Source organism: Hemicordylus capensis, chromosome 2 (genome assembly GCF_027244095.1).
Source record: "Hemicordylus capensis ecotype Gifberg chromosome 2, rHemCap1.1.pri, whole genome shotgun sequence".
In the NCBI taxonomy this organism is placed as follows: domain Eukaryota; kingdom Metazoa; phylum Chordata; class Lepidosauria; order Squamata; family Cordylidae; genus Hemicordylus; species Hemicordylus capensis.
Window position 1 is genome coordinate 102,700,461 of NC_069658.1, and position 18,548 is coordinate 102,719,008.

An 18,548-nucleotide genomic window follows, 5' to 3' on the forward strand; every position below is an offset into this window, starting at 1 on the left:
CTTCCCTGCCGTCTGCGAAGTGCAGGAAGCCTTCTTCACAGACGGCAGGGAAGGGGGCGGGCGGGCGGAAGGACATCTCGCTGCCGCCCGCCCAAGTGTGGTCGGACTCAGTCCGGGCGAGATTTAAAGAAGCGAAATGGCTTGAGGGGGCTTCGGGGGCGGCAGGGAAGTATCCTGCCGCCCGATTTTTAAAACAAGAAGGAGCCCCGGAGCCATAGGAGTGGGCGGAGAGCGATTCTGCAGCCGCATTTTTTTTTAAGAATTATGGCGCCAAAGCTGCAAAGCGCGGGAGGAGTGAGTAAAGCCCCCCCCGCCCTTAATGGAATCCCCCACCCTAACCCTCCCGAACCAAAACCACCCCTTGTCCAGACCGGTTCGGAGGCCAGTAGAATGGCCTCCGAACCGGTCCGTGCACACTACTATACCCAGGGGCTAAACTGTTTATGGCTTTGTAGGTTATAACCAGCACCTTGTATTTTGCCTGGAAACTTCTTGGTAGCCAGCATAGCTCTGTCAATATAGTGGTAACATGGTCTCTCCGAAATGACCTAGAGACCAAACTGGCTGCTGCATTCTGTACCAACTGCAGACTATTTACAAAGGCAGCCCCACATAGAGTACATTGCAGTAGTCAAGCCTAGGGGTTTCCAGCATATGTAGCACTGTTTTGAGGTCATTTATCTCAAGAAATGGGTGCAGCTAGTATATCGGCCAAAGCTGATAGAAGGCACGTCTGGCTGCCACCTCAACGAGAGAGAGGCTGGGATCCAGAAGCACCCCCAGAATGCATACCTGTTCCTTCTGGGGAAGAGTGACCCCCATCCAGAACATCTGGAACCTGCCTGAGAGGTAGGAGAAGAACCACCACAAAGCAGTGCCTCCCACCCCCAACCCCCTCAAACACTCCAGAAGGATACTATGTTCAAAAGTATTGAAAGCCGCCAAGAGATCCAAAAGGACCAACAGAGTCACACACTCTGTGTCAATTCTTAATTTGAGATCATCCATCAGGCTGACCAAGGCAGTCTCCACCCCATAGCCTTCCTGAGAGCCAGTCTGAAATGGATCTAAATAATTAGTTTCCTCCAAAACTGCCTGGAGCTGGGAGGCCACCACACTCTCAAGCACCTTGTGCAACCACCAAAGGTTGGAGATAGGCCTACAGTTGCTTAATTCTGAGAGATCCAAGGAAGGCTTCTTTAGAAGTGGTCTAATAATTGCCTCCTTAAGACAAGGAGGCAATCCTTGCCTTGCCCTTCCTCAGAGAAGCATTTGTAATCTCTACCAGGCCTTCTACAACAACCCCCCTGCCTGATAGTATAAACCATGTTGGGCAAGGGTCAAGAGAACAGGTGGTAGGCTGCACCATTCCAAGCAGCTTGTCCACATCCTCAGAAGTCACAAACTGGAACTGATCCAGCCTAACCACACAAGAGGAGTCAGTGGAGACTTCAGCATCAGACATTCAGTAATTGTGGGGTCCGAGTCCAAGTTGGCTCAAATACGAGATATTTTGTCCATAAAAAACTCATTAAAAATGAGTGGGTAATGGACGGTTCCAAATACTGATTCAGGGGAGGAGGGGCACATACTAGCCCTCTCAGTACCCTGGACAACTCTGCCAGATGTGAGCTTGCAGATGCAATAAGTGCATAAAAGAACTACTTCTTTGCCACACATATAGCCTGAACATAGATCTTCAAATGTGTTCTATGTTGTAATCTGTCGGATCCGAACAGAGTCTTTCTCCACTTATGCTCCAGTCGTCTACCTTGTCACTTCAGCTCCCTCAGTTCTTCCATATACCAAAGGGCCCATTTCAAAGCCAGTCAGAGAGGACACTTAGCAGCGATCATGTATACTGCCCTGGTGAGCTTGCTGTTCCAGTTCTCCACCAGGGCATCAACAGGATCACCAGCAGAACCAACACTAAATCCCTCCAAGGCTTCTTGGAATCCTATTGGATCCAATAACCTTCTCGGGTGGACCATCCTAATAGGCCCCTTACCCCTGCAAAAGTGGGATGTGGTCATGAGTCCAACCTTAACCAGATGGTGGTCTGTCCATGACAATGGGGAAATCACATAAGTCCCCACCCATGGAATACCACCTGATCAGAGTGAAAGACCAGATCAAGCGTGTGACCAGCAACATGCATTGGTCTCGAGAACACTTGGGATAGGCCCACAGTTGTCATGGCTGCTATGAACTCCCAAGCTGCCCCAGACAAATTGGTCCCAAAGTGAAAATTGAAGTCCCCCACCACCCACAAGCCTGGGGACTCCACTGCTAAACCTGAGAACAAGTTCTTGAGATCAGTTAGGGACTCTGTTGAGCAGCGGGGTGATCGGTACACCAGCAGACATCCCAGTCTGTCCCTGGTTCCCAAACTTAAGTACACACATTCAGTAGGGTCTGACAGACTTGACAGGGATCCTTGTAAGGAAGATGTTATAGACTATAGCCACTCCACCTGCCCACCCACATCCCACCTGCTGCTCAACAGAGTATCCAGGAGGGAGAAGCTGGGACCAGATTGCACAGATAAGGGGATTCAAATGTCCTGGAGGGTCAAGGGGCCTGCTGCCCCACCCCCGCATACCCCTGCCCACACACTGCCATTTCCTATTGGCGAGGGCAGGTGGGCTTATTCCCCACCCCAGCTAGCACACTGGCCTCCCTATTCCCCAGTTGGTGTGCCGGCTTCTCTTGCACCTGTGCGTGGGCCTCCCCATTGAGTAGGGAAAACGCCGCATGCTGTGATGTCATGGCATGCAATGCTCTCCCTACTCAATGGGGAGGCCTGCACACAGGTGCGAGAGAGGCTGGTGTGCCAGCCAGGGAATGGGGAGGCCAGCATGCCGGCCAGGGAGAAGCCAACATGCAAAGAAGCCCGCCTGCCCGCCGCCACCACAGGTAAATAGAGGGGGGAAGCATGGCGGAGCTAGAAAGTAGAGGGTGTAGCTTCAGCCCTGGTGTGTGCAGAGAGCCCGCAAAACTACTTTGTCCCCAGGCTGCTGGGAGTCTTCCTACGCCACTGCCAGACTGGGTCACCAGCCTCACCCAATCAAGTCTCTGTAATACATACAAGGTCAGCCCCTCCACCCAGAATCAAATCATGGATGATTTCTGACTTGTTCTGAACCAACCTGGCATTACAAGGAGCAAGGTGCAACTACCCTGTTGGTAGCTGGCACTGCTCCCCAAGGTCAAAGAGCTGGCAGGGTAGCTGGAAGGAGAAACAGCTATTAGATTTCTGATTTCCCTTCCCCTGTAACAGCCCACTCACTTGCCAACGTTACTTCTTCTATTCCCCACCACCACCAGAATAGCCACCCCATAATCTGAGAATATGCCTCTTGTTTCCCCATCTCCAGACAACTGTAAACCAATCTCACCCAGGACTTAATTAAAACAGCAGCAAAACTGTTAAATGCCCACCCACATGTGAGTTCTTGAGCCAATAGGATTGGTCCTCATCTTCACTGTTCCCCGAAGAGGCTCCTGCATAGGAGCCCCTTCAGTGGTGGGCCTGCTCAGGACCCTAAATAGCCCTGAGCAGCTGGCTCTGGACCGATGGTATCCAAGAAACTGCCGAGTCACCCCCCTGGGCCCCAGTTCTGCAAAGCCTTCCCACAGCTCAGCAGCCAGTCCCAGGGGGGCAGAGAGCAAACAGTGGGGAAAGAAGCAGACAGGCAGAAAACATGGAAACTGGTGCTCCGTCCTGCACATCCCTGCTCCACTACACACCTGGTATGGACACAGACAGTATGGAGCTCTGGGGATTCACAAGCCAACATGCTCTAAAACTCTGCCCCGTGCTGTGCCCAAGAACATAGTTTGTCTCCTCAGACATGATCTTGTGGATGTCATACTCTGGAGCAGTGTCAACAACACTTATGCCTCAACAGGGCTTGGGTTGTTGTGAGGATAAAGTGGGTAGAGGAAGAGTAGCCCCATCTGGAGAAATCAGCCTGAGTTCCTTGGAGGAAGAGTGAGATTTAAATATGGGTGAGGCATGCATGAGTCTGTAGGTAGAGTCCATCCTCCCTTAAGGTGAATCCTGGACTATGCACTGGTGCTTTACAACTACAGGTTGAGGGCTGCAATCCCAGGCATACTAATCAGAAACAAATCCCACTGAACACAGTAAGACTTCTTCTGAGTAAATTGGTTTACAATCAGGCTGGATGAGTGCATCAATACCAGCCAATCTCTGGAACTATCTCTGTAAACTGAAAACCTCTTTTATCAGCTGCTATAGCCCCCTATAGGGATCCCATCATACTGTTTCACATGAACACAGGAGCTTTCCCTTACCCATTCTATGAAGTCCACATGGACACAGTTATCATGCAGTCAAAGAAGTGCTTGAAATTTGAAAGGAACTATTGTATATTCACAGCAATATGCCATCTCCTTATTTTTTTAGATGGGAGGATCTCACTATTCAACCAATAGGTATGCAGCCTCACACTTGGTTGAAGGGGGAAATAAAATGGTTGTGCTTATCATTTTATTATGCTCTTGTTGTGTCATACTGTATGTGTTTTGATGGTTAAAAAAGGAACATTGGTCTTACCGTGAAGGGTTCTTTTTCCCTGAAGTAGGAGATCCTCATAATGGGTACTGTACTGCGCATGCCCGAGACAGGACTGGAACACGTGATTGATTTGTGGGCGTTACTGCCTCCTAGCCCAGTTCCAGGGCTGACGAGCAAGGAGAGTAGTGGTTCGTGGAGAGAGCTCGGAGAAAGTAGAAAACAGTGACAGAAGATAGTTAACAGAGAACATACTAAATACTGATGAACCCTGTGGGTCGCCTCTATCCCCCCGGACGTGAAGGTGTCGGTCTGATTTCCCAGTACCCATATCTGAACTAAAATAGATACAGCTAGGGAGGGGCTGAGGATCTCCTACTTCAGGGAAAAAGAACCCTTCACGGTAAGACCAATGTTCCGTTTCCCCCTGAGTAGGAGATCCTCATAATGGGACTTGCCCAAGCTGTAGAAGAGAGGTTTCAGGGATGGGAAGCTGTATCTCATACGATTTGAAGAAGAATTGTGCGGCCAAATGCTGCCTGGGCGTCAGAGAAGCCTGCTATCTTGTAATGTTTAATAAACGGTGTGAGAGACGTCCAAGTTGCCGCTCTGCAGATTTCCTGCAGGGGGACGTGTGCTGCGAATGCGGCAGACGCGGCGGCACTCCTGGTGGAATGCGCCATGATGCCACCGGGTGGGGGGATGTTTAGAGCAGAATAGGCCAGGAGGATGCAGGAATTGATCCATTTGGCAAGGGTAGCTTTGGAGACCTTTTTTCCCAAGGTAGGTGGGTGGAAGGACACGAAGAGTGCATCTGAACGCCTAATGTCTAGTTCTGCGGATGTATGTGCGCAGGGCCCTGCGGACATCTAAGTGGTGCCAAAGCTTTTCTTTAGGACGGGTTGGGGATGGACAAAAGGAGGGGAGGACTATAATCTGGGATCTGTGAAATACCGAATTGATTTTGGGTAGGAAGGTAGGGTCTAAGCGGAGATGTACTGCATCAGATTGGAATACGCAAAATTCCTTTGCCGCAGAAAGTGCACTTAGCTCAGAGACCCTGCGTGCTGATGTAATCACCACGAGAAAAAGGACCTTGAATGTTAGTATTTTCAGCGGGATAGAGGAAAGTGGTTCGAATGGAAACTTGGTAAGCGCGTTGAGGACTTTGTTAAGGCTCCATGAGGGAAACCTTCGGATAGGTGGGGGGGGCTAGGTTGGTAGCTCCCCTCAGGAACTTAGAAATATGAGGATGCAGAGAGGCTTGAGTGGAGCCCAAATTCGAGATATGGAGTACAGATGCGAGCGCAGAGGCTTGCTGGTGGAGAGTGCTTGGACGTAGTTGTAGATCTAGGCCAGATTGCAGGAACGCTAGAATCTCTGGGACCCCTGCAGAGATTGGGTCCTGGTGACGTGCTAAGGACCATTTGCGGAATGCTGACCAGGTGGCCTGATAGATCCAAATGGTGGACTGCCTTCTGGACGCTAGGATGGTAGTCTGAACTTGGCGGGAGTAGCCTTTGGCCTCTAGATGTGAGCGCTCAACCTCCAGGCGGACAGCTGAAGCCATTGGGGGTCGGGATGAAGTGTTGGCCCTTGACTGAGTAGGTCTTTCCGAGGTGGAAGAAACCATGGAGGACCGACTGCCATTTCGACTAGGTCTGGGAACCACGGCCTGCGAGGCCAATGGGGGGCTACCAGAATGAGTTCTGCTTTTTTGAGTCTCAACTTTCTGATAACCTTCATTATTATAGACGTGGGAGGGAAGGCATAGAGAAGGGCTTTTGGCCATGGTGCCTGTAGAGCGTCGATTCCTTCCGCTAGAGGCGAGTGGTACCTGGAGAAGTAACACTGGAGCTGATGGTTGGCTGGAGATGCAAACAGGTCCACTTGTGGGTTCCCCAGCAGCTGGGTGATCTGATGAAATATTGCCGGATACAACGCCCACTTGCCTGGGTCCAGTGACGTGCGGCCGAGCCAGTCTGCTACACAGTTTTCCTCGCCCTTCAGGTGTTCCGAAGAGATGGACTGCAGATTGTTTTCCGCCCATCTGAGCAGGCAGTCTGTTTCCTTCATGAGCTGTCTGGACCTCGTGCCCCCTTGACGATTTATGTGTGCCTTTACGGTCACATTGCCGGTTCTGATGAGCACGTGTTGGTTCCTGACCATGTGTTGGAAGTGGAAGAGAACTAGTTGAGCCGCTCTGAGTTCGAGCCAATTGATCGGTCTTCTGGCTTCCCTCATGGACCAGGTACCCTGGGTCAGTCGTCCCTGACAGTGGCCCCCCCAGCCTGCCAGGCTGGCATCCGTGGTAATTATTACTCGCCATGGTTCCGCCAACTGACGTCCTTGACGGAGATTCAGGGATAGCCACCATTCCAGAGACTGACGGATGGAGTGGGGTATCGGAATCTGAATGCGGTGAGCTGACATGATTTCGTTTTGCCACGGAAGCAGTAGCCACTGGAGGGGGCGTGAGTGCCATCTTGCCCATTGGGAGCATTCTATGCAGGCTATCATGGAGCCCAGGGCTTGTGCCAATGCCATGAGGTCTTCTGAGCGTTTGTGTAGAAGCGGGCAAAACTGACTCTTGATCTTGTCCCGACGTTCTGGGGGAAGACAAATGGTTCCCCATGCCATGTCGAATAGAGCTCCCAGATGCACCAGTTGTTGCGAGGGGATGAGTTGGCTTTTGTTCCTGTTGACCATGAAGCTATGGTCTCAGAGGGCTCAAAACGTGGTTTCCACGTCCTGGATGGCTTGTGGTCTCGAAGGTGCTCAGAGAAGGATGTCGTCCAAATACGGATGGGCCCGGATGCCCTGTAGGCGTAGGTGGGAGATGAGTGCTACCATCACCTTTGAAAACACTCTGGGTGCTGAAGAGAGGCCGAAAGGCAGAGCCCTGTATTGGAAATGTTCGCCGTTGTATGCAAAGCGGAGAAACATCCGGGATTTCGGATTGATAGGTATATAGAGGTAGGCCTCCGAGAGGTCGATGGAGGCTAGGAAATCCCCTGGTTGGATGGCCTCCTTTATCGTATGTAGTGATTCCATCCGAAATTTTCTTTTCTGTACAAATTTGTTCAACGATTTCAGGTCAAGGACCTCCCGCCAGGACCTGTCCTTTTTCGGGACAAGGAAGAGTATGGAATAAACGTCTAGGTGCCTGTGGTCTGGTTGGACAGGCTCTATGGCTCTCATATGAAGTAGATGTTTCACTGCCTGGGACATCAAGTGGTGTTTGTGAGGGTTTGAAGACCTTGGTGTGGGGATGAATCGGTGTGGTTTGAAGGGTTTGAAGACCTTGGTGTGGGGATGAATCGGATGAATCGGTCCCCTGGAAGCTGATAGTGCTTTTTGGGGGGATTGGTAATGGGCTTGGCTGAGATCGGGCGCTGCCACTCCGCGCACATGACATTACGGAAGAGCGGTGGAAAAGGTACCGCCAGGGAGGGTGGTTCAGCGTTAGGGAAGACCTGCTGGTCGAAGGATGAGGATGGTTCAGTTGGGTCCGCTGGAGTAACATTGTTGATTGTGCGCTTGGCTTTAGCTAGGAGGACCTCGAACTTGGCTGAGGAAAAAAGTCTAGTAGAGTTAGTAATAGGAGGGGGGATTTCCTCCTCAGACAATTCCCCCTCCTCTTTATCTGGTAGGGAAGGGGATGGGGGGGGTGGATTCCCCTTCAGATGATGAGGCAGAGGATTGTGGGAGTGTAGGATTAGCAGGTGGGGGGGGTTGAGGGAGAATGGGAGGGGGTTGAGGGGTGGGGGCTGGCCGGGTTTTGGGTCTCTTACGCCTCTGCTCCTCATTATCCGATGACGGGGAAGAGGAGAAAATATATTTGTGCTTACGCTTGTGCCTGAGAGGACAAAGAGACCGCGTTCATTGCCTTGGGACAAAGAGACCGCGTTCATAGTTAGGAATAGCCCTGCGACGTGGGCTAGAGTCAGGCGAGGAGGAAGAGAGTTTGCCTGTGCCGCGCCTGCGTGTCACTTGCCCCACAATAGGGATATTGTCCCGAGAGGCGGAGATCGGAAGTGACCCCGTGGGGGCGGACTGGTTATCTGTGGGACAGTTAACAGACAATGGTGCCCCAGTAGTGGAACTCTGGGCCTCAAGGGAGTCAATGGAGAATTCCCTCCTGAAAAAATCCTTCAGCCATTGGGTAGCCCTGGGTGAGAAGGGATCCTTACTCACCGTGTGGTGGTGCCGCTCCTGAGGAGTGGGTGAAGAAGCAGGCGGAGTGGAGGGGAGATGGGGGTTATTCGTTCCCCCCACAATTTCTGGATTCGCACTTGGCTGTGGTAAGTTGCCCATCGGGCTCCGATCGCCTCCCTCCACTGCTGCATGTTTAGGGGCTTCCGTTCTGTGCTTGGCGCCATTTTTAGCCGCTTTCGCTTTTGATTTGCGGCAGACTGCCTGTATTAACAGGCGTTCGCTAAGACGCTTCCTCCCTTCGCCCCGATTGCTATCTTTTTTCTTTTTCTTCTTTTTTATGGTGGCTTTAGTTGCAATCAGATTAGACTGCTGTGCCCCAGGCTGTTGCGACGCTGAGGCTGTCGCTTTAAGGGAGCGAGTGGAATCGGAGGTGCCAGGCTGAGCCGCGGCTGCGTCTATCTGTAAGCCCACGCCGGCCGAAGTGGTTGTTTTAGCGGACCGGGGTGGGGGGAGCGGAGACGCCCGGCTGAGCCACGGCCAATTCAATCTTTGAGCCCCCGCTGCCCAGGTACTGCGGCAGCTGTGAGGATTCCAATAGAGACCCCTGCAGGATCTCGTCCGCGTGGGCGGGCTCCATGGTGGAGGCGCCGACAAAGGGGCGGCAAAAAGGCAAACCGTAAGAAAAACTTTTCGTTGAGCCAATAGTAAATCGAAATTAAAAAGCGTTTTTTGGTAGGTTGGAAGTTTTTTGGGGCCGAAATCGATTTCCCACCCTTGCACACTATAGGAAAAAGGTAGCGGAGAAAGGAAGACTGAGCAAGGTGGTAGACAGGAAGGGGAAGAAACTCACAGGAAAGCCTCCAATGCTGCAGAGGAACAGAAAAAGTGGAGCATACAAGCGAAAAACGGACTTAGAAGAAGAGCTCTCTCCCATACGACCTATCTTGAGCGAGACAGAACTGGAACTGGGCTAGGAGGCAGTAACGCCCACAAATCAATCACGTGTTCCAGTCCTGTCTCGGGCATGCGCAGTACAGTACCCATTATGAGGATCTCCTACTCAGGGGAAAAATTACAATACAATGCCACATTTCAGCGCACACACACACACACACACTCTAATGCACACGGAAACTGTGGAATCCAAGCTCTGAGCACTGATTTCTAGGATCACTAAGGAGAGTCCCCTTCCTTTCAGTTCCCTCTTTTCTAGCATGGGAGGGAACAAGAAGCAACAAGCTAGAAACTCTGTTCCTTACAAAGCCTTAATAGTTTTCCTCAAACTCAAATTTCTTTCCCCCTTTTAAATTTTTTACATTTATATCCCCTCTTCCTCCAAAGACTCCAGAGTGGTATACATGTTATGTTTATCTTCAGAACAATCATGTGAGGTAGGTTAGGTTGGGATATAAGTGACGGGCCCAAAGTCACCCAATGAGTTTTATCATGGCTGAATGGGGGACTTGAACTTGGGTCTCCCCGTCCTTGTCCAACCCTCTAAAACACTACACCACATGGGGTCTCAATCAAGGTCAGGAAAATAAAGTCTTCCTGTACATTGCCAATTCATTTCTATCAACTGCAGAAGTTTCCAGTAGGGAAGCCATGTATAAAACTCCCTTTTTTGTACCACTTTGAACCATCAGTAGCTTGAAGACATTTTCTAATCTTATCTTCTGAATTCATCCTGAACAGCACCTTTTCTAATCCAGTTACACACTGATGAAGGCAATAGATGTTTGAAATACATGGCCAGCTGAACTCTAAAGCCATCTACCTTTAAAGACAAGCAGCTGTTATGGTGTCATAGAAACTACCCACTGGAATGTACAAATGAAGCATTTAGTCTGATTATTTTCATTTTGAGGGCTAGAGATTAAAATAAAAATACTGTATCAGCCTCAGGTAACAGAACAAAGAATTTAGAATAAGGAGAAGCTCTCAAAAATTCCAATAATGATGTAATGAGTAGGGTTGCATTTGAACTAGGGAGACCAGTTTGACTCCCAACTCAACCATGAAGCTTGCTGGGAGTCAAACATTCACTCTCTCCCAACCTAACCTACCACAGAGGATGGTTGTGAAGAAAAAAAATGGGAAGAACCCATATGTTCCAAACTTGGCTCTTTGGAGCAAGAGCAGGGTGCAAAGATAATGTGTTCATATTTTTAAAAAATCTGTGGAATGTATGAGCTGTTTCACACATTATGAGGTGTCAAATTTATGTTTGCTAACACAAGTGCATTGCAGGAGCCCTATTTAGACATCTTCAACAAACTCAAAATCTGTGTACAGTGTACATGCATACAGATCTGTATGTGCATACCGTTATTCAGACATATGTTCAATGCATGCATAGCAGTGAACTTCCCAACTGTAATCTGCATTTGACTGCATTTGTACCTAGGCTTACTTTAAAAATAATGCATGTATAGTAATTCACAGAAAAATATGTATACCTGTATGTACATACAACATAATGTCTGCAACTCCCTACGCCTGTTTAGACAATCCTGGCTCCCTGGCAAATGTACCTGTTGAAAATGTCAGTCTGTCATGTGCACATGCATTGAGTTTTCAGATGTATCTGTACTAAGTTTTCTCTTTCCCTCATGACAAAGAAGTTGGAGGAAGATTACCAAAGAGCACTGTGGCTACTTTTAGCCAATATAAATTAGTAGATAAGGAATATGTAAACAAGGGCAGTTTCTGCAAGAAACCGCCCACCATTGTCCCAAAGAAGATAATCTAAGGTTCAAACAAAAGGGCTTGCAATGGAGAAAAGCTCTGGCACCAGAGGCGTATCTAGGGAAAATAGCGCCTAGGGCAAGCACTGAAATTGCGCCCCCTGTCCAAACATCCGACACCCATCTTTCAGATAACTTTACCATAACATCAGCTGAAAAATACAAGTCAAGCTTGTTAATCTTTTAATATTTCAAAAACTATTTAGCTGTGTACGTAGCCAGACCAAAAAGTGCTGGAAAACTACAAATTTCAGTATGCTGGGGCTCATGAAATACCCAAATACTATGTGGAGGTGTACTTGGAAAACCAATGTCTAATTCTCTACTATGCATTGTAGCATCACTATTACTTAAGTTTTAAAATTAAATGGAGAATTTGACTTTTCCCAGATACTCTGAAAATCAATAAACGATATGCAGAGTCAACTATGTCACTGCTTGGAATATATTCTAGTATTTCAGAAAGACAGTTAAAATGAGAGAAAGAGAGCAAGAAACTCACAGTGGGCCTTAATACTAAGGATTTCACACTGATTCAAAGACAAACTCACCATTAATAGCCATATTATTAATACATCACATTTAACTCACTTATCACAAGAAGCAAAGTAAGAGCAAATGAATACAATCCTAGCTCATAAGCTTCAGCTTATTATTCACAAGCCCTGATTCTCTGTACATAGTGCCAAACTGAATATGTGTACAGTGACATATTATATTAAATTTAAAAAATACCTGTAGCCCCTTTGGGGGCTTCCTAAAGGCTGTGGGTGGGTCTGCAAAGGTCCCTCCTCCCCTCGCTGGCCTCTAGGGCCTCACAGAGGCCATTTGAGCATGCACAGTGGCCATTTTGTTTTTGGTGGCCATTTAAAGAAAATTTAATTTTTAAAAATGGCGCCCCCCTTCAAGTGGCGCCTGGGGCACGTGCCCTGCCTGCCCTACCCTAGATACGCCCCTGTCTGGCACACTCTCAATGTTTATTTTTTGTGACAAGAGATTCTACAGATTCAAGGGTGTGAATACTGATGGATGCATGGCAAAACCTCTAGAGAAGAGACATCTCATAAGGGAAGACATTATAGGTGGTAGCTTCTTTAAAAGGTAGTGCTTCGAAGGCATGCATCATAAATGGGAGGGCCTCGGAATAAATTATATTGCACAATCTTGGATCAGCTATTTCTGATTTCCATGATATTTGTCTTCAAATAAGTCAAATATTTGTCTTCAAATAAGTGCTTTGTGAAAACAATCCATTTCGCACTAGTGCTATCCAAGTCGCTGACACTCTCATGCACACCCTACTGAAACTGATGGTGGTTGACCAGCTAGAGCGCAAATGCTCCTTATGACAATCAAGGCTTCTACTGACACCACCTTCTAAAGTTTCAGAAAAGAAACCTAAGCTTACCTTTACCATCCTGTGATGGCAGAATAATTGCTTCTTACAAATTAAAAAGGGAAAGAAGAAAATAAGAGAATCTCGGCAGAAAAGGACAAGCCTGCCAAGAGCTACCAAAAACAGAAAAGGTCTTTGTGCCATGATACAACAGCATCTATTGTTCTTGATACACTTGAAATCTGCTACCTATAGCTTTATTTAGAAGACCTGTCTGGAACAGCACAGACTCCAAATGGGTAACTCACACCCCTGTTTAAAAGCCATTAACCCCTCCACCACCCATTAAACAGATATCCTTTTCAGAACGGCTTAGAAAAGGAGGCATGGTGCCAGATCAATACTGAGCTGCCTGCTCCCAACCACTCATCAAGCCTAGGTGAACAGATAACAAGTTTGCCATTGCCTGGGGACTTGCTATCTTGAGTTCCAAGTAGTTAATTACAGGGGCACCATTTAAGATTTGGGTGGAGCAAGATTACAGTCATTTGGGCATGATTCAGCAATGTCCAAAAGGTCTACTCTTGGAAGCATTCGAAATTGAGAAGTGAAAAGGCAACTTGAGTATTTGTTGCGATTAAAATCAAGATTAATTGAAAATAGTACATTTTAAAGAACATTTGTTACAGTTACTTTATGCTTTTGACACAGGACAAACAGGCAGCCTTTTTGAAGGAAAGGGGTCTATATCTTTGGCAAGCATCCCTACTACACAGACCCCAGTTAAGTTGTAAAACAGATAGACTTTCAGTGTACAGAGTCTGCAAATCGTCCAGATACAGAGCATCTCTTGAAAGTCTGAAACACAGGATAGGAAGGGAAGGGTGGATTGCCATTGGTTCTAATTGGCAACCCTGGTTTATTGAAAGTTAGATCCACTATTTAAGTACAGCCAAAAAAAGCCCCAAAACGTGTTGCCTTTAAACTCTTTGACACATCTCTAGTTGCCTACACATTCTGGGTCACAGTATATTTGAAAGCCACAAAAGAAAGTATCAGTTTTAAACATCAAAGGACGTTTCGACAACAAAAATGGAACAGCTATATCCTATGTTGCTTTGTCCATGAAGATCATGTTATTTAGTACCAAGAATATACTGTATTTATGATGGGATTATATTTAAAAATAGGTTACAAGCTTGCAGGAAATCTGTTCAAAGGTGTTTTTAAAAGAATTGTTCAATCTTGAGCATGCACATTTTCCGGTTACATTCAATTTTTCCATGAGAGAGAATGGGAATGTAATCAGTTCTCAGGAACATAAAGAGGAAGCTTACTTCATAAGGAGAACAGAGAGTTGTACAAGAAGTTCCCAACTTTCAAATAGGCTGTGTTCCAAAAAACTGTTTGCAAGTCAGAGGCTCGTAACTCAGAAAGCATATAGTACCCAAGTGTGAGGACTTGTATGTATGCGTGGGTTGGAGTTTATATGTTGGGAACTTCCTTAACATAATATGTTGTGGGTCTCTCTTTGTAAGTACAAGTGTTTGGAAGTTGGGGAATACCTGTAGACACTTTGGGAATTTTGTACACAAATATCACCTATAAATCTCACTTCAATAAGCGGCATCTTTCAGCATCTTTCCTATATTGCTGCTGCCCAATATAGGTATTTCCCACAGTCTGGGAAACATACCAAGGGGGATTCGAACCGGCAACCTCTGGCTTAGTAGTCAAGCCATTTCCCTGCTCCTCCATTAGGCAGTGAAAATTAACATATTCATTTCAGTACGCCCAAAGAACGCACATTGGTTCAGACAATACTTTGTCCCAAGAGATCAAGTGAGCATGTTGTGAGCACACATGTCTCTCTGTTACCCTACAGTTCAGCATCCCTTAATCAAATGGGAGATGTTTGTCTACATGTGCTCCAAGTATTATGTTATAGTAATACCATGCAACATAAGGAACAGCAAGCTATGGGAGTGACATGCATGCTTGTGTCATGACACACTCACTTCTTAATCAAGTGGGGTGGGCTGGTCAGGCAAAGTATCAGCTGAACCTGCCCTCCATGCATTCACTCAGTGTATGGAGGTTGAACAGGATTAGCCTGTTGGTTTTGTTTTTGACCACCACACATCCAGCAGAAGGGGCTGTATATCCTTGGATCCATAGAGCCCCTTCTCACATCTGTGGGATGTGTGGAGGTTCAAGCAGGACCAGGTGCTCTAGCCCCAGTTCTCCTCTACATATTTGGAAATGTGGATGAAATGTGAGGACATAGTCGTGTGTGTTTAAAGTTAATTACAAACTTAAAACTGCCCAATTTGACAGGAATTTTTTCCATTCATTGTTCTCACATGCACCATAACCCAGGCTAGGGAAGTACTCCAACAGAAATAACTCAAAATAAAACTTCAAATGTGTTTGAAACTGTGTAAATAACATTAAGCATACGTTATGGTTTTATGCTCCCAAATATTTCAGTTCAGTTACTTTTGACTATTAGGCAGCAGGGAGGTGGGGGAGAATGCAATATTTAAACTGCATGTAAAATTAACATGTTATATGCATGTAGCTTAATTTACTAACATAAAAGTATGTTAAATCAGATCTCAATAAATTCAGGGTGTTAGAAGAAAGTCTTCAGGGGGGAAATACAATTCAAAATTTTCCAGAAAAAAATTCACACAGTACTTTCTTCCAGAAGCAGAAGAGATGTGACAGGTAGCACTCTTATTCCATTAAGCATCCTTGAATAATGTTGTTGGCACTATAAATGCAGCAGAATGGTTAAAATGGAGAAATTCCATTTTATACAGCTCCTCTTGGAGCATATAAATGGAGGTGTTTCAGGTAATCTATACTTCTCCGATGAGGAGCTGTTTAAGCCCAAAATGTATTAAGCTGTGGATAGCTTTGTAATTCAACCACCACCTCTCTCACTCTCACACACTCTCCAATTATGATCAATGTGGCTGCAATCCTAAACACTTATCTGGGAGTAAACTCCACTGAATTCAGTGGAGCATAAACATAATTGCAATGAATAGAATAGACATGCACAGAATTGCACTCTATCACATTTGCCTCTAGATTCAGTAACCAAAAGAACTGAAATCTGCCAATACAGATACATGATCTACTTCAGCTATAAGGCCAGAAGAACCATTTAGGGTGGGCAACCCCCCACCCGCCGCAACTGATTAAGTAATACCTATATTATTCTGACTAATCACTGGTTCTAGATATTGTGTGCCAACCAATATAAATTAGAGATAAATTCTAGACCATATGTGTCTGTACACATGTACATGTTTGTGTGTGTGAGTCAATAACTGCACAAATGTATTCATTTAAAAAGTGAACCTGGATACAAGCTTCCTCTAATGCAGAGTACAGATAGGAAGTATACTACTGTATATGTGTTGAACATAATGGGCCAGTTCAGATAATACCTCACTCACCAGCCTGGCAGTGCATGAAAAAGATGTGCATGTGCACATATCCTTCTCCCCCACTTCCACCATGCTGGAGCACAGATTGTTAATCATGCAGGGGATGCTTCAGTCAAAACTACCTGTCTACATGCACTACAAATTCTAGTTTCTAGTTTAAAACCAGTCAGGAAGAGAGACATGCACATTCATGGTGTGTACATAAGACACCTAATGGCAGAGCGGAAAATGACTTACTGAGCAAGCATGAGGTTACCAGTTCGAATCCCTGCAGGTACCTATATTGGGCAGCAGCGATATAAGAAGATGCTGAAAGGCATCATCTCATACTGCATGGAAGATGGCAGTGGTAAACCCTTCCTATATTCTACCAAAGAAAACCACTGTGGTCACTCAGGAGTTGACATCAACTCGATGGCACACTTTACCTTACCTTTACACATCCTTATCATGGGTGGTAAGGATAGCAAATGAAGTGCCGCCTTAACAGACTCAATGTATGAATAACTGTATGTGCATACAAATCTGCATGTGCATTGAACCTAATTTGTGAATAGGTCAGTTGAACACCCAACACATTAGGTTTAATGTACATGCAGGAGTACGTTTCCCATGTGCACACTGACTGACATTTAGAGTGCCTGTATGCTTTTAAAGTGAATGCATGTACAGCCATTTACACAAACTGTGTGTTTGTGTGTAGAGACATCTGTACAAACATATAACACAATGACTGAATATTGCCATATTGTGTGTTGAACACAACATGAGCACAGGTCTAATGAGATGCGTCAGTGTGTGCCAAAAATACAAACCCCTTGCTTAAAAAGGAGTATTTGACCTGTGCCGATAATGTTGCTAGTGTATTTTGATACATGTCTTCCGAAGACACATTTTATTTTCACTGTTTAATCTTAAATGTGTCAAACAGCAGGCTTTTTAACTTTGCTCAAAATCTAACCCCTTCACTCTAACTACTTAAATCTTAAACGGGCCCTCTCTATATGTGGAAAACAAAATAAAGTTCCTGGAAATGTCACTTAGTAGTCCAAATTGGCATTTTCATAAATATACTTGAACAATCGTTTCTGCCCTTTCTCTGCACAGAAAATATGAAACTGAGTTTTTGGCCATTATGCCAAACTGCCATGATAGCATTAAGCAGATTGTTTCTTCCTGCACAACAACACACACTCCAATACAATACCAGGAAAACTACTACAACTGTTCAAATCAAGTCTCAGTCTCTCTCTCACAAGAGGAACCACCTGTGACTCCAACAGCTGTTAAATGGCTCCAGTTCTGCTAGAAAGCCCACCGGCGGGGAGACAAACGAAGCCGGAAAAAAGAGTCGCAGAGATAAGAAGTTTGCAGCCTCATTTCGGAAATAAGGTTTTGCAAAAACTCACAATTCCTTCCAGCGAGCGCACTTTCATCAACGGAGGAAATTTTTTGTTTTTAATGTTTTAGACCCCGTTAAGCAGGAGTCAAAGCTTGGCTGCGATGCGCTCTCTACTAGCTTTCCATTAAACCACGAACACTTCGGAGGAAGGAACCGTTTAGGAATGGGCCGGCAGATTTTCAAAACTGAACTCTGGTAGCCGATGGACATAAAGGATGCCAGGCTCTCGGAGCGAAGCAGGGGCAATCCCGAGCAAACGGCCAGAGGAGTGAAGTTGAGACCGAATCATGGGGCCACAAGGAGCAGAAACCCTCCGAAGCCGGCCCTTGGGGAGGCTGTGGGGGAGAGAGTGGGGTGGACCAAGCGCGCATTCAGCCCGAGCGGTTTCCTTGAGGTTGCAGAAAAGGAGGCGAAACGCGAGGCTGCCCCAAAGAGTTGGGGGTGCAGCAACCGAAGGAGCCCCTACCTGTAGAAGCCAAGCCACGAGGTCGCAGCGCGCAGCTAGCAAGCTACACATCCGAGCCGGGCTGCCTCCTGTCCTGACTGAGAGCGGAGGCGGTGTGGCGAACTTTTCCCCTCTCACCTCTTCCTCCAGCCTGCGCTTGCATTCGCGTGGTGCTGCTGCCGGCGCTGGCCCCTCCCCCTGCCCAGCCCGCTTCCTCAGAAGCCCCTCCCCTCGAGAGGAGTCCGGCTGGTAATAACCTTTTGCTTCTTTCCCCTCAGGCTGGAGCGCAGAAAGAGGAACTTGGGCTGGCTGAGCTCCTCCTCTGTTTGTCTTTCCACTGTATCTACCTGTTGCCCACATCACTACGACTACGGTCTTCTCCTGATCTTGCGGCGCTGCTAGTCACTCTCTCTGCATCTCTACCTCACGTGAGGAATAAACGCGGGGTGGGGAGAGAGA

At 46.9% G+C, this 18,548-nt stretch overlaps 1 protein-coding gene across 5 annotated transcripts in view; it reads right to left on the reverse strand.

Moving 5' to 3' along the window:
* Window positions 1–18,285, reverse strand: part of GCNT1 (glucosaminyl (N-acetyl) transferase 1) — a 34,959-nt gene extending 16,674 nt beyond the window's left edge. For all 5 annotated transcript variants that reach the window (XM_053287846.1, XM_053287842.1, XM_053287845.1 and 2 more), the window contains exon 1: window positions 18,111–18,285. The gene's annotated coding sequence lies outside the window, so the exon portion shown is untranslated. The remainder of the gene's footprint in view (window positions 1–18,110) is intronic.
* Between the last annotated feature and the right edge of the window lie 263 nt (window positions 18,286–18,548).